The 13,537-nt window shown below is 30.6% G+C and overlaps 12 non-coding genes across 12 annotated transcripts; all 12 read right to left on the bottom strand.

Moving 5' to 3' along the window:
• Positions 1-63: 63 nt before the first annotated feature.
• On the bottom strand, positions 64-136 carry TRNAT-UGU (transfer RNA threonine (anticodon UGU)). The gene has a single exon. It is a non-coding gene; the product is annotated as a tRNA-Thr (tRNA).
• A 1,941-nt stretch (positions 137-2,077) lies between these two features.
• TRNAM-CAU (transfer RNA methionine (anticodon CAU)) lies at positions 2,078-2,150 on the bottom strand. Its single transcript has one exon. It is a non-coding gene; the product is annotated as a tRNA-Met (tRNA).
• Positions 2,151-2,586: 436 nt separating this feature from the next.
• TRNAT-AGU (transfer RNA threonine (anticodon AGU)) lies at positions 2,587-2,660 on the bottom strand. The gene has a single exon. It is a non-coding gene; the product is annotated as a tRNA-Thr (tRNA).
• Positions 2,661-4,617: 1,957 nt separating this feature from the next.
• Positions 4,618-4,691, bottom strand: TRNAT-AGU (transfer RNA threonine (anticodon AGU)). Its single transcript has one exon. It is a non-coding gene; the product is annotated as a tRNA-Thr (tRNA).
• Positions 4,692-6,132: 1,441 nt separating this feature from the next.
• TRNAT-CGU (transfer RNA threonine (anticodon CGU)) lies at positions 6,133-6,205 on the bottom strand. Its single transcript has one exon. It is a non-coding gene; the product is annotated as a tRNA-Thr (tRNA).
• A 436-nt stretch (positions 6,206-6,641) lies between these two features.
• TRNAT-AGU (transfer RNA threonine (anticodon AGU)) lies at positions 6,642-6,718 on the bottom strand. The gene has a single exon. It is a non-coding gene; the product is annotated as a tRNA-Thr (tRNA).
• Positions 6,719-8,145: 1,427 nt separating this feature from the next.
• On the bottom strand, positions 8,146-8,218 carry TRNAT-CGU (transfer RNA threonine (anticodon CGU)). Its single transcript has one exon. It is a non-coding gene; the product is annotated as a tRNA-Thr (tRNA).
• A 438-nt stretch (positions 8,219-8,656) lies between these two features.
• TRNAT-AGU (transfer RNA threonine (anticodon AGU)) lies at positions 8,657-8,730 on the bottom strand. The gene has a single exon. It is a non-coding gene; the product is annotated as a tRNA-Thr (tRNA).
• A 1,429-nt stretch (positions 8,731-10,159) lies between these two features.
• TRNAT-UGU (transfer RNA threonine (anticodon UGU)) lies at positions 10,160-10,232 on the bottom strand. Its single transcript has one exon. It is a non-coding gene; the product is annotated as a tRNA-Thr (tRNA).
• Positions 10,233-10,670: 438 nt separating this feature from the next.
• TRNAT-AGU (transfer RNA threonine (anticodon AGU)) lies at positions 10,671-10,744 on the bottom strand. Its single transcript has one exon. It is a non-coding gene; the product is annotated as a tRNA-Thr (tRNA).
• Positions 10,745-12,172: 1,428 nt separating this feature from the next.
• TRNAT-UGU (transfer RNA threonine (anticodon UGU)) lies at positions 12,173-12,245 on the bottom strand. The gene has a single exon. It is a non-coding gene; the product is annotated as a tRNA-Thr (tRNA).
• A 438-nt stretch (positions 12,246-12,683) lies between these two features.
• TRNAT-AGU (transfer RNA threonine (anticodon AGU)) lies at positions 12,684-12,757 on the bottom strand. The gene has a single exon. It is a non-coding gene; the product is annotated as a tRNA-Thr (tRNA).
• Positions 12,758-13,537: the final 780 nt, after the last annotated feature.

The raw sequence follows: 13,537 nt of genomic DNA, 5'->3' as shown, positions 1-13,537 counted from the left end.
TTCTTAAATTGTATTCAACACTTGTTTGATAAAAATTATTTTTAAAGCATGGAGAAAACAGTTAGGTGCTGCTGAGATTTGAACTCAGGATTTCCTGTTTACAAGACAGGCACTTTAACCACTAAGCCACAGCACCAACTTCAATAACAAAAAATACATCAATAATTTATTGTTGATGATGAAAATTTGTTTCCTGCTATAAATTCTGCTTTATATGTACTGTAATCTTAAACACAAAAAGATACTCAATCACTAAATAAGTATTAATATGTTTTAATAAACAGGTACTCTTATAAAACCCAATTTAATTTCTTAAATACTTTACAATTTTATTTTCATGAAGGCATTAATATTGCTCAAATTGAGGTAGTAATGTCATCTACGTCTTTCTCATTGACACGTTTTCTTTCCATTTTGCAATAACAGTATTCTCTCTATAATCTTGAAAATACTTGGGTTTTTATGAGGTTTAAGATGATCTGTAAAACAGTAAGATGAATCAGACTTTTATATTTTAATTGTATCAGAATAGGACCTGATGAAATTCATTTGGTATATAACAAAGAGAAAAGCAAGGCGCTGTTGAGAGTTGAACTCGGGATCTCCTGTTTACTAGACAGGCGCTTTAACCAGCTAAGCCACAACACCGCCTTGATTCTTGACTTAGAAAGACTTTTCTTTATGGTCTTCAAGAGAATATTGTTTTTTCATTTTTATATTCTTTGCTAAGTTCACAGACTTCTCTACTCAAACACTTTAGATGAAGATGCTTCACTTGTTCACAAACACCTCTCTAATTTGAAGTTTACCCTATTCATAGATTTTTAAAATATACCTTGCTGAAGAATGGATTAGTTGTATTCAACAATAGAGTGATCATACGGCTCTATCTTGTTCATTGTCATTTTCTTTTCGCTATTTCAGTCAATGCATTCCTACAAAAATCTTCACAATACCAAGTATTTTTTTTTATTCCAAAGTTCATAGAACCAGACGTGTATTCTTAAATTGTATTCAACACTTGTTTGATGAAAATTATTCCTAAAGCATGGAGAAAACTGTTAGGTGCTGCTCAGATGTGAACTCAGGATCTTCTGTATACGAGACAGGCGCTTTAACCACTAAGCCACAGCCCCAACGTCAATAACAAAAAATACATAAATAATTTATTGTTGATGATGAAAATTTGTTTCATGCTATAAATTCTTCTTTATATGTACTGTAATCTTAAACACAAAAAGATACTCAATCACTAAACAAGTATTGATATGTTTTAATAAACAGGTACTCTTATAAAACCCAATTTCATTTCTTAAATACTTTACAATTTTATTTTCATGAAGGCATTAATATTGCTCAAATCAAGGTAGTAATGTCATCTACGTCTTTCTCATTGACACGTTTTCTTTCCATTTTGCAATAACAGTATTTTCTCTATAATCTTGAAAATACTTGGGTTTTTATGAGGTTTAAGATGATCTGTTCAACAGTAAGATGAATCAGACTTTTATATTTTAATTGTATCAGAATAGGACCTAATGAAATTGATTTGTTATATAACAAAGAGAAAAGCAATGCGTTACTGAGAGTTGTACTCAGGATCTCCTGTTTACTAGATAGGCGCTTTAACCAGCTAAGCCACAGCACCTTCTTGAGCCATAAATGAGAAAGAATTTTCTTTATGGTGTTCAAGGGAATATTGTTTTTTCATTTTTATATTCTTTTCTAAGTTCACAGACTTCTCTACTCAAAAACTTTAGATGAAGACGCTTCACTTATTCAAAAACACCTCTCTAATTTGAAGTTTACCCTATTCATAGAATTTTAAAATATACCTTGCTGAAGAATGGATTAGTTGTATTCAACAATAGAGTGATCAATCGGCTCTATTTTGTTTTTTGTCCTTTTTTTTTGCTATTTCAGTCAATGCACTTCTATAAAAATCTTCACAATACCAAGTATTTTATTTCATTTTATGATAACTTATTCTAAAGTTCATAGAACCAGATGTTTATTCTTAAATTGTATTCAGCACTTGTTTGATAAAAATTATTTTTAAAGCATGTAGAAAACAGTTAGGTGCTGCTGAGATTTGAACTCAGGATTTCCTGTTTATGAGACAGGCACCTTAACCACTAAGCCACAACACCAATTTCAATAACAAAAAATACATAAATAATTTATTGTTGATGATGAAAATTTGTTTCCTGCTATAAATTCTGCTTTATATGTACTGTAATCTTAAACACAAAAAGATACTCAATCACTAAATAAGTATTGATATGTTTTAATAAACACGTACTCTTATAAAACCCAATTTCATTTCTTAAATACTTTACAATTTTATTTTCATGAAGGCATTAATATTGCTCAAATTGAGGTAGTAATGTCATCTACGTCTTTCTCATTGACACGTTTTCTTTCCATTTTGCAATAACAGTATTCTCTCTAATCTTGAAAATAATTGGGTTTTTATGAGGTTTAAGATGATCTGTTCAACAGTAAGATGAATCAGACTTTTATATTTTAATTGTATCAGAATAGGACCTAATGAAATTGATTTGGTATATAACAAAGAGAAAAGCAAGGCGCTGCTGAGAGTTGAACTCAGGATCTCCTGTTTACTAGACAGGCGCTTTAACCAGCTAAGCCACAGCACCGCCTTGATTCTTGTCTTAGAAAGACTTTTCTTTATGGTGTTCAAGAGAATATTGTTTTTTCATTTTTATATTCTTTGCTAAGTTCACAGACTTCTCTACTCAAACACTTTAGATGAAGATGCTTCACTTGTTCACAAACACCTCTCTAATTTGAAGTTTACCCTATTCATTGATTTTTAAAATATACCTTGCTGAAGAATGGATTAGTTGTATTCAACAATAGAGTGATCATACAGCTCTATCTTGTTCTTTGTCATTTTCTTTTCGCTATTTCAGTCAATGCATTCCTACAAAAATCTTCACAATACCAAGTATTTTTTTTTATTTTAAGATAACTTATTCCAAAGTTTATAGAACCAGACGTGTATTCTTAAATTGTATTCAACACTTGTTTGATGAAAATTATTCCTAAAGCATGGAGAAAACAGTTAGGTGCTGCTCAGATTTGAACTCAGGATCTTCTATATACGAGACAGGCGCTTTAACCACTAAGCCACAGCACCAACGTCAATAACAAAAAATACATAAATAATTTATTGTTGATGATGAAAATTTGTTTCATGCTATAAATTCTTCTTTATATGTACTGTAATCTTAAACACAAAAAGATACTCAATCACTAAACAAGTATTGATATGTTTTAATAAACAGGTACTCTTATAAAACCCAATTTCATTTCTTAAATACTTTACAATTTTATTTTCATGAAGGCATTAATATTGCTCAAAGCAAGGTAGTAATGTCATCTACGTCTTTCTCGTTGACACGTTTTCTTTCCATTTTGCAATAACAGTATTCTCTCTATAATCATGAAAATACTTGGGTTTTTATGAGGTTTAAGATGATCTGTTCAACAGTAAGATGAATCAGACTTTTATATTTTAATTGTATCAGAATAGGACCTAATGAAATTGATGTGTTATATGACAAAGAGAAAAGCAAGGCGTTACTGAGAGTTGTACTCAGGATCCCCTGTTTACGAGACAGGCGCTTTAACCAACTAAGCCACAGCACCCCCTTGAGTCATAAATGAGAAAGAATTTTCTTTATGGTGTTCAAGAGAATATTGTTTTTTAATTTTTATATTCTTTTCTAAGTTCACAGACTTCTCTACTCAAAAACTTTAGATGAAGACGCTTCACTTATTCAAAAACACCTCTCTAATTTGAAGTTTACCCTATTCATAGAATTTTAAAATATACCTTGCTGAAGAATGGATTAGTTGTATTCAACAATAGAGTGATCATTCGGCTCTATCTTGTTTTTTGTCCTTTTTTTTTTGCTATTTCAGTCAATGCATTTCTATAAAAATCTTCACAATACCAAGTGTTTTATTTCATTTTATGATAACTTATTCTAAAGTTCATAGAACCAGACATTTATTCTTAAATTGTATTCAACACTTGTTTGATAAAAATTATTTTTAAAGCATGGAGAAAACAGTTAGGTGCTGCTGAGATTTGAACTCAGGATTTCCTGGTTACGAGACAAGCGCTTTAACCACTAAGCCACCGCACCAACTTCAATAACAAAAAATACATAAATAATTTATTGTTGATGATGAAAATTTGTTTCCTGCTATAAATTCTGCTTTATATGTACTGTAATCGTAAACACAAAAAAAAACCTCAATCACTAAACAAGTATTGATATGTTTTAATAAACAGGTACTCTTATAAAACCCAATTTCATTTCTTAAATACTTTACAATTTTATTTTCATGAAGGCATTAATATTGCTAAAATTGAGGTAGTAATGTCATCTACGTCTTTCTCACTGACACGTTTTCTTTCCATTTTGCAATAACAGTATTCTCTCTATAATCTTGAAAATACTTGGGTTTTTATGAGGTTTAAGATGATCTGTTCAACAGTAAGATGAATCAGACTTTTATATTTTAATTGTATAAGAATAGGACCTAATGAAATTTATTTGGTATATAACAAAGAGAAAAGCAAGGCGCTGCTGAGAGTTGAACTCAGGATCTCCTGTTTACTAGACAGGAGCTTTAACCAGCTAAGCCACAGCCCCGCCTTGAGTCTTGACTTAGAAAGACTTTTCTTTATGGTGTTCAAGAGAATATTGTTTTTTCATTTTTATATTCTTTGCTAAGTTCACAGACTTCTCTACTCAAACACTTTAGATGAAGATGCTTCACTTGTTCACAAACACCTCTCTAATTTGAAGTTTACCCTATTCATAGATTTTTAAAATATACCTTGCTGAAGAATGGATTAGTTGTATTCAACAATAGAGTGATCATACGGCTCTATCTTGTTCTTTGTCATTTTCTTTTCGCTATTTCAGTCAATGCATTCCTACAAAAATCTTCACAATACCAAGTATTTTTTTTTATTTTAAGATAACTTATTCCAAAGTTCATAGAACCAGACGTGTATTCTTAAATTGTATTCAACACTTGTTTGATGAAAATTATTCCTAAAGCATGGAGAAAACTGTTAGGTGCTGCTCAGATGTGAACTCAGGATCTTCTGTATACGAGACAGGCGCTTTAACCACTAAGCCACAGCACCAACGTCAATGACAAAAAATACATAAATAATTTATTGTTGATGATGAAAATTTGTTTCATGCTATAAATTCTTCTTTATATGTACTGTAATCTTAAACACAAAAAGATGCTCAATCACTAAACAAGTATTGATATGTTTTAATAAACAGGTACTCTTATAAAACCCAATTTCATTTCTTAAATACTTTACAATTTTATTTTCATGAAGGCATTAATATTGCTCAAATCAAGGTAGTAATGTCATCTACGTCTTTCTCATTGACACGTTTTCTTTCCATTTTGCAATAACAGTATTCTCTCTATAATCTTGAAAATACTTGGGTTTTTATGAGGTTTAAGATGATCTGTTCAACAGTAAGATGAATCAGACTTTTATATTTTAATTGTATCAGAATAGGACCTAATGAAATTGATTTGTTATATAACAAAGAGAAAAGCAAGGCGTTACTGAGAGTTGTACTCAGGATCTCCTGTTTACTAGACAGGCGCTTTAACCAGCTAAGCCACAGCACCCCCTTGAGTCATAAAGGAGAAAGAATTTTCTTTATGGTGTTCAAGAGAATATTGTTTTTTCATTTTTATATTCTTTTCTAAGTTCACAGACTTCTCTACTCAAAAACTTTAGATGAAGACGCTTCACTTATTCAAAAACACCTCTATAATTTGAAGTTTACCCTAATAATAGAATTTTAAAATATACCTTGCTGAAGAATGGATTAGTTGTATTCAACAATAGAGTGACCATTCGGCTCTATCTTGTTTTTTGTCCTTTTTTTTTTGCTATTTCAGTCAATGCACTTCTATAAAAATCTTCACAATACCAAGTATTTTATTTCATTTTATGATAACTTATTCTAAAGTTCATAGAACCAGACGTTTATTCTTAAATTGTAACACTTGTTTGATAAAAACTATTTTTAAAGCATGGAGAAAACAGTTAGGTGCTACTGAGATTAGAACTCAGGATTTCCTGTTTACGAGACAGGCACCTTAACCACTAAGCCACAGCACCAACTTCAATATCAAAAAATACATAAATAATTTATTGTTGATGATGAAAATTTGTTTCCTGCTATAAATTCTGCTTTATATGTACTGTAATCTTAAACACAAAAAGATACTCAATCACTAAACAAGTATTGATATGTTTTAATAAACAGGTACTCTTATAAAACCCAATTTCATTTCTTAAATACTTTACAATTTTATTTTCATGAAGGCATTAATATTGCTCAAATCAAGGTAGTAATGTCATCTACGTCTTTCTCATTGACACGTTTTCTTTCCATTTTGCAATAACAGTATTCTCTCTATAATCTTGAAAATACTTGGGTTTTTATGAGGTTTAAGATGATCTGTTCAACAGTAAGATGAATCAGACTTTTATATTTTAATTGTATCAGAATAGGACCTAATGACATTTATTTGGTATATAACAGAGAAAAGCAAGGCGCTGCTGAGAGTTGAACTCAGGATCTCCTGTTTACTAGACAGGCGCTTTAACCAGCTAAGCCACAGCACTGCCTTGAGTCTTGACTTAGAAAGACTTTTCTTTATGGTGTTCAAGAGAATATTGTTTTTTCATTTTTATATTCTTTGCTAAGTTCACAGACTTCTCTACTCAAACAATTTAGATGAAGATGCTTCACTTGTTCACAAACACCTCTCTAATTTGAAGTTTACCCTATTCATAGATTTTTAAAATATACCTTGCTGAAGAATGGATTAGTTGTATTCAACAATAGAGTGATCATACGGCTCTATCTTGTTCTTTGTCATTTTCTTTTCGCTATTTCAGTCAATGCATTCCTACAAAAATCTTCACAATACCAAGTATTTTTTTTTATTCCAAAGTTCATAGAACCAGACGTGTATTCTTAAATTGTATTCAACACTTGTTTGATGAAAATTATTCCTAAAGCATGGAGAAAACTGATAGGTGCTGCTCAGATGTGAACTCAGGATCTTCTGTATACGAGACAGGCGCTTTAACCACTAAGCCACAGCCCCAACGTCAATAACAAAAAATACATAAATAATTTATTGTTGATGATGAAAATTTGTTTCATGCTATAAATTCTTCTTTATATGTACTGTAATCTTAAACACAAAAAGATACTCAATCACTAAACAAGTATTGATATGTTTTAATAAACAGGTACTCTTATAAAACCCAATTTCATTTCTTAAATACTTTACAATTTTATTTTCATGAAGGCATTAATATTGCTCAAATCAAGGTAGTAATGTCATCTACGTCTTTCTCATTGACACGTTTTCTTTCCATTTTGCAATAACAGTATTCTCTCTATAATCTTGAAAATACTTGGGTTTTTATGAGGTTTAAGATGATCTGTTCAACAGTAAGATGAATCAGACTTTTATATTTTAATTGTATCAGAATAGGACCTAATGAAATTGATTTGTTATATAACAAAGAGAAAAGCAAGGCGTTACTGAGAGTTGTACTCAGGATCTCCTGTTTACTAGATAGGCGCTTTAACCAGCTAAGCCACAGCACCCCCTTGAGTCATAAATGAGAAAGAATTTTCTTTATGGTGTTCAAGGGAATATTGTTTTTTCATTTTTATATTCTTTTCTAAGTTCACAGACTTCTCTACTCAAAAACTTTAGATGAAGACGCTTCACTTATTCAAAAACACCTCTCTAATTTGAAGTTTACCCTATTCATAGAATTTTAAAATATACCTTGCTGAAGAATGGATTAGTTGTATTCAACAATAGAGTGATCAATCGGCTCTATCTTGTTTTTTGTCCTTTTTTTTTTGCTATTTCAGTCAATGCACTTCTATAAAAATCTTCACAATACCAAGTATTTTATTTCATTTTATGATAACTTATTCTAAAGTTCATAGAACCAGACGTTTATTCTTAAATTGTATTCAACACTTGTTTGATAAAAATTATTTTTAAAGCATGGAGAAAACAGTTAGGTGCTGCTGAGATTTGAACTCAGGATTTCCTGTTTACGAGACAGGCACCTTAACCACTAAGCCACAGCACCAACTTCAATAACAAAAAATACATAAATAATTTATTGTTTATGATGAAAATTTGTTTCCTGCTATAAATTCTGCTTTATATGTACTGTAATTTTAAACACAAAAAGATACTCAATCACTAAATAAGTATTGATATGTTTTAATAAACAGGTACTCTTATAAAACCCAATTTCATTTCTTAAATACTTTACAATTTTATTTTCATGAAGGCATTAATATTGCTCAAATTGAGGTAGTAATGTCATCTACATCTTTCTCATTGACACGTTTTCTTTCCATTTTGCAATAACAGTATTCTCTCTATAATCTTGAAAATAATTGGGTTTTTATGAGGTTTAAGATGATCTGTTCAACAGTAAGATGAATTAGACTTTTATATTTTAATTGTATCAGAATAGGACCTAATGAAATTGATTTGGTATATAACAAAGAGAAAAGCAAGGCGCTGCTGAGAGTTGAACTCAGGATCTCCTGTTTACTAGACAGGCGCTTTAACCAGCTAAGCCACAGCACCACCTTGAGTCTTGTCTTAGAAAGACTTTTCTTTATGGTGTTCAAGAGAATATTGTTTTTTCATTTTTATATTCTTTGCTAAGTTCACAGACTTCTCTACTCAAACACTTTAGATGAAGATGCTTCACTTGTTCACAAACACCTCTCTAATTTGAAGTTTACCCTATTCATAGATTTTTAAAATATACCTTGCTGAAGAATGGATTAGTTGTATTCAACAATAGAGTGATCATACAGCTCTATCTTGTTCTTTGTCATTTTCTTTTCGCTATTTCAGTCAATGCATTCCTACAAAAATCTTCACAATACCAAGTATTTTTTTTTATTCCAAAGTTCATAGAACCAGACGTGTATTCTTAAATTGTATTCAACACTTGTTTGATGAAAATTATTCCTAAAGCATGGAGAAAACTGTTAGGTGCTGCTCAGATGTGAACTCAGGATCTTCTGTATACGAGACAGGCGCTTTAACCACTAAGCCACAGCCCCAACGTCAATAACAAAAAATACATAAATAATTTATTGTTGATGATGAAAATTTGTTTCATGCTATAAATTCTTCTTTATATGTACTGTAATCTTAAACACAAAAAGATACTCAATCACTAAACAAGTATTGATATGTTTTAATAAACAGGTACTCTTATAAAACCCAATTTCATTTCTTAAATACTTTACAATTTTATTTTCATGAAGGCATTAATATTGCTCAAATCAAGGTAGTAATGTCATCTACGTCTTTCTCATTGACACGTTTTCTTTCCATTTTGCAATAACAGTATTCTCTCTATAATCTTGAAAATACTTGGGTTTTTATGAGGTTTAAGATGATCTGTTCAACAGTAAGATGAATCAGACTTTTATATTTTAATTGTATCAGAATAGGACCTAATGAAATTGATTTGTTATATAACAAAGAGAAAAGCAAGGCGTTACTGAGAGTTGTACTCAGGATCTCCTGTTTACTAGATAGGCGCTTTAACCAGCTAAGCCACAGCACCTTCTTGAGCCATAAATGAGAAAGAATTTTCTTTATGGTGTTCAAGGGAATATTGTTTTTTCATTTTTATATTCTTTTCTAAGTTCACAGACTTCTCTACTCAAAAACTTTAGATGAAGACGCTTCACTTATTCAAAAACACCTCTCTAATTTGAAGTTTACCCTATTCATAGAATTTTAAAATATACCTTGCTGAAGAATGGATTAGTTGTATTCAACAATAGAGTGATCAATCGGCTCTATCTTGTTTTTGTCCTTTTTTTTTTGCTATTTCAGTCAATGCACTTCTATAAAAATCTTCACAATACCAAGTATTTTATTTCATTTTATGATAACTTATTCTAAAGTTCATAGAACCAGACGTTTATTCTTAAATTGTATTCAACACTTGTTTGATAAAAATTATTTTTAAAGCATGGAGAAAACAGTTAGGTGCTGCTGAGATTTGAACTCAGGATTTCCTGTTTACAAGACAGGCACCTTAACCACTAAGCCACAGCACCAACTTCAATAACAAAAAATACATAAATAATTTATTGTTGATGATGAAAATTTGTTTCCTGCTATAAATTCTGCTTTATATGTACTGTAATCTTAAACACAAAAAGATACTCAATCACTAAATAAGTATTGATATGTTTTAATAAACAGGTACTCTTATAAAACCCAATTTCATTTCTTAAATACTTTACAATTTTATTTTCATGAAGGCATTAATATTGCTCAAATTGAGGTAGTAATGTCATCTACGTCTTTCTCATTGACACGTTTTCTTTCCATTTTGCAATAACAGTATTCTCTCTATAATCTTGAAAATACTTGGGTTTTTATGAGGTTTAAGATGATCTGTAAAACAGTAAGATGAATCAGACTTTTATATTTTAATTGTATCAGAATAGGACCTGATGAAATTCATTTGGTATATAACAAAGAGAAAAGCAAGGCGCTGTTGAGAGTTGAACTCAGGATCTCCTGTTTACTAGACAGGCGCTTTAACCAGCTAAGCCACAGCACCGCCTTGATTCTTGACTTAGAAAGACTTTTCTTTATGGTCTTCAAGAGAATATTGTTTTTTCATTTTTATATTCTTTGCTAAGTTCACAGACTTCTCTACTCAAACACTTTAGATGAAGATGCTTCACTTGTTCACAAACACCTCTCTAATTTGAAGTTTACCCTATTCATAGATTTTTAAAATATACCTTGCTGAAGAATGGATTAGTTGTATTCAACAATAGAGTGATCATATGGCTCTATCTTGTTCTTTGTCATTTTCTTTTCGCTATTTCAGTCAATGCATTCCTACAAAAATCTTCACAATACCAAGTATTTTTTTTTATTCCAAAGTTCATAGAACCAGACGTGTATTCTTAAATTGTATTCAACACTTGTTTGATGAAAATTATTCCTAAAGCATGGAGAAAACTGTTAGGTGCTGCTCAGATGTGAACTCAGGATCTTCTGTATATGAGACAGGCGCTTTAACCACTAAGCCACAGCCCCAACCTCAATAACAAAAAATACATAAATAATTTATTGTTGATGATGAAAATTTGTTTCATGCTATAAATTCTTCTTTATATGTACTGTAATCTTAAACACAAAAAGATACTCAATCACTAAACAAGGATTGATATGTTTTAATAAACAGGTACTCTTATAAAACCCAATTTCATTTCTTAAATACTTTACAATTTTATTTTCATGAAGGCATTAATATTGCTCAAATCAAGGTAGTAATGTCATCTACGTCTTTCTCATTGACACGTTTTCTTTCCATTTTGCAATAACAGTATTCTCTCTATAATCTTGAAAATACTTGGGTTTTTATGAGGTTTAAGATGATCTGTTCAACAGTAAGATGAATCAGACTTTTATATTTTAATTGTATCAGAATAGGACCTAATGAAATTGATTTGTTATATAACAAAGAGAAAAGCAAGGCGTTACTGAGAGTTGTACTCAGGATCTCCTGTTTACTAGAGAGGCGCTTTAACCAGCTAAGCCACAGCACCCCCTTGAGTCATAAATGAGAAAGAATTTTCTTTATGGTGTTCAAGAGAATATTGTTTTTTCATTTTTATATTCTTTTCTAAGTTCACAGACTTCTCTACTCAAAAACTTTAGATGAAGATGCTTCACTTATTCAAAAACACCTCTCTAATTTGAAGTTTACCCTATTCATAGAATTTTAAAATATACCTTGCTGAAGAATGGATTAGTTGTATTCAACAATAGAGTGATCATTCGGCTCTATCTTGTTTTTTGTCCTTTTTTTTGCTATTTCAGTCAATGCACTTCTATAAAAATCTTCACAATACCAAGTATTTTATTTCATTTTATTATAACTTATTCTAAAGTTCATAGAACCAGACGTTTATTCTTAAATTGTATTCAACACTTGTTTGATAAAAATTATTTTTAAAGCATGGAGAAAACAGTTAGGTGCTGCTGAGATTTGAACTCAGGATTTCCTGTTTACAAGACAGGCACTTTAACCACTAAGCCACAGCACCAACTTCAATAACAAAAAATACATCAATAATTTATTGTTGATGATGAAAATTTGTTTCCGGCTATAAATTCTGCTTTATATGTACTGTAATCTTAAACACAAAAAGATACTCAATCACAAAATAAGTATTGATATGTTTTAATAAACAGGTACTCTTATAAAACCCAATTTAATTTCTTAAATACTTTACAATTTTATTTTCATGAAGGCATTAATATTGCTCAAATTGAGGTAGTAATGTCATCTACGTCTTTCTCATTGACACGTTTTCTTTCCATTTTGCAATAACAGTATTCTCTCTATAATCTTGAAAATACTTGGGTTTTTATGAGGTTCAAGATGATCTGTAAAACAGTAAGATGAATCAGACTTTTATATTTTAATTGTATCAGAATAGGACCTGATGAAATTCATTTGGTATATAACAAAGAGAAAAGCAAGGCGCTGTTGAGAGTTGAACTCAGGATCTCCTGTTTACTAGACAGGCGCTTTAACCAGCTAAGCCACAGCACCGCCTTGATTCTTGACTTAGAAAGACTTTTCTTTATGGTCTTCAAGAGAATATTGTTTTTTCATTTTTATATTCTTTGCTAAGTTCACAGACTTCTCTACTCAAACACTTTAGATGAAGATGCTTCACTTGTTCACAAACACCTCTCTAATTTGAAGTTTACCCTATTCATAGATTTTTAAAATATACCTTGCTGAAGAATGGATTAGTTGTATTCAACAATAGAGTGATCATATGGCTCTATCTTGTTCTTTGTCATTTTCTTTTCGCTATTTCAGTCAATGCATTCCTACAAAAATCTTCACAATACCAAGTATTTTTTTTTATTCCAAAGTTCATAGAACCAGACGTGTATTCTTAAATTGTATTCAACACTTGTTTGATGAAAATTATTCCTAAAGCATGGAGAAAACTGTTAGGTGCTGCTCAGATGTGAACTCAGGATCTTCTGTATATGAGACAGGCGCTTTAACCACTAAGCCACAGCCCCAACGTCAATAACAAAAAATACATAAATAATTTATTGTTGATGATGAAAATTTGTTTCATGCTATACATTCTTCTTTATATGTACTGTAATCTTAAACACAAAAAGATACTCAATCACTAAACAAGGATTGATATGTTTTAATAAACAGGTACTCTTATAAAACCCAATTTCATTTCTTAAATACTTTACAATTTTATTTTCATGAAGGCATTAATATTGCTCAAATCAAGGTAGTAATGTCATCTACGTCTTTCTCATTGACACGTTTTCTTTCCATTTTGCAATAACAGTA

The sequence above is a fragment of the Lissotriton helveticus genome, chromosome 4_1, assembly GCF_964261635.1.
Source record: "Lissotriton helveticus chromosome 4_1, aLisHel1.1, whole genome shotgun sequence".
Taxonomy (NCBI): Eukaryota; Metazoa; Chordata; class Amphibia; order Caudata; family Salamandridae; genus Lissotriton; species Lissotriton helveticus.
Note: the sequence above shows the minus strand (reverse complement) of the source record. Positions and strands in the feature narration are given on the sequence as shown.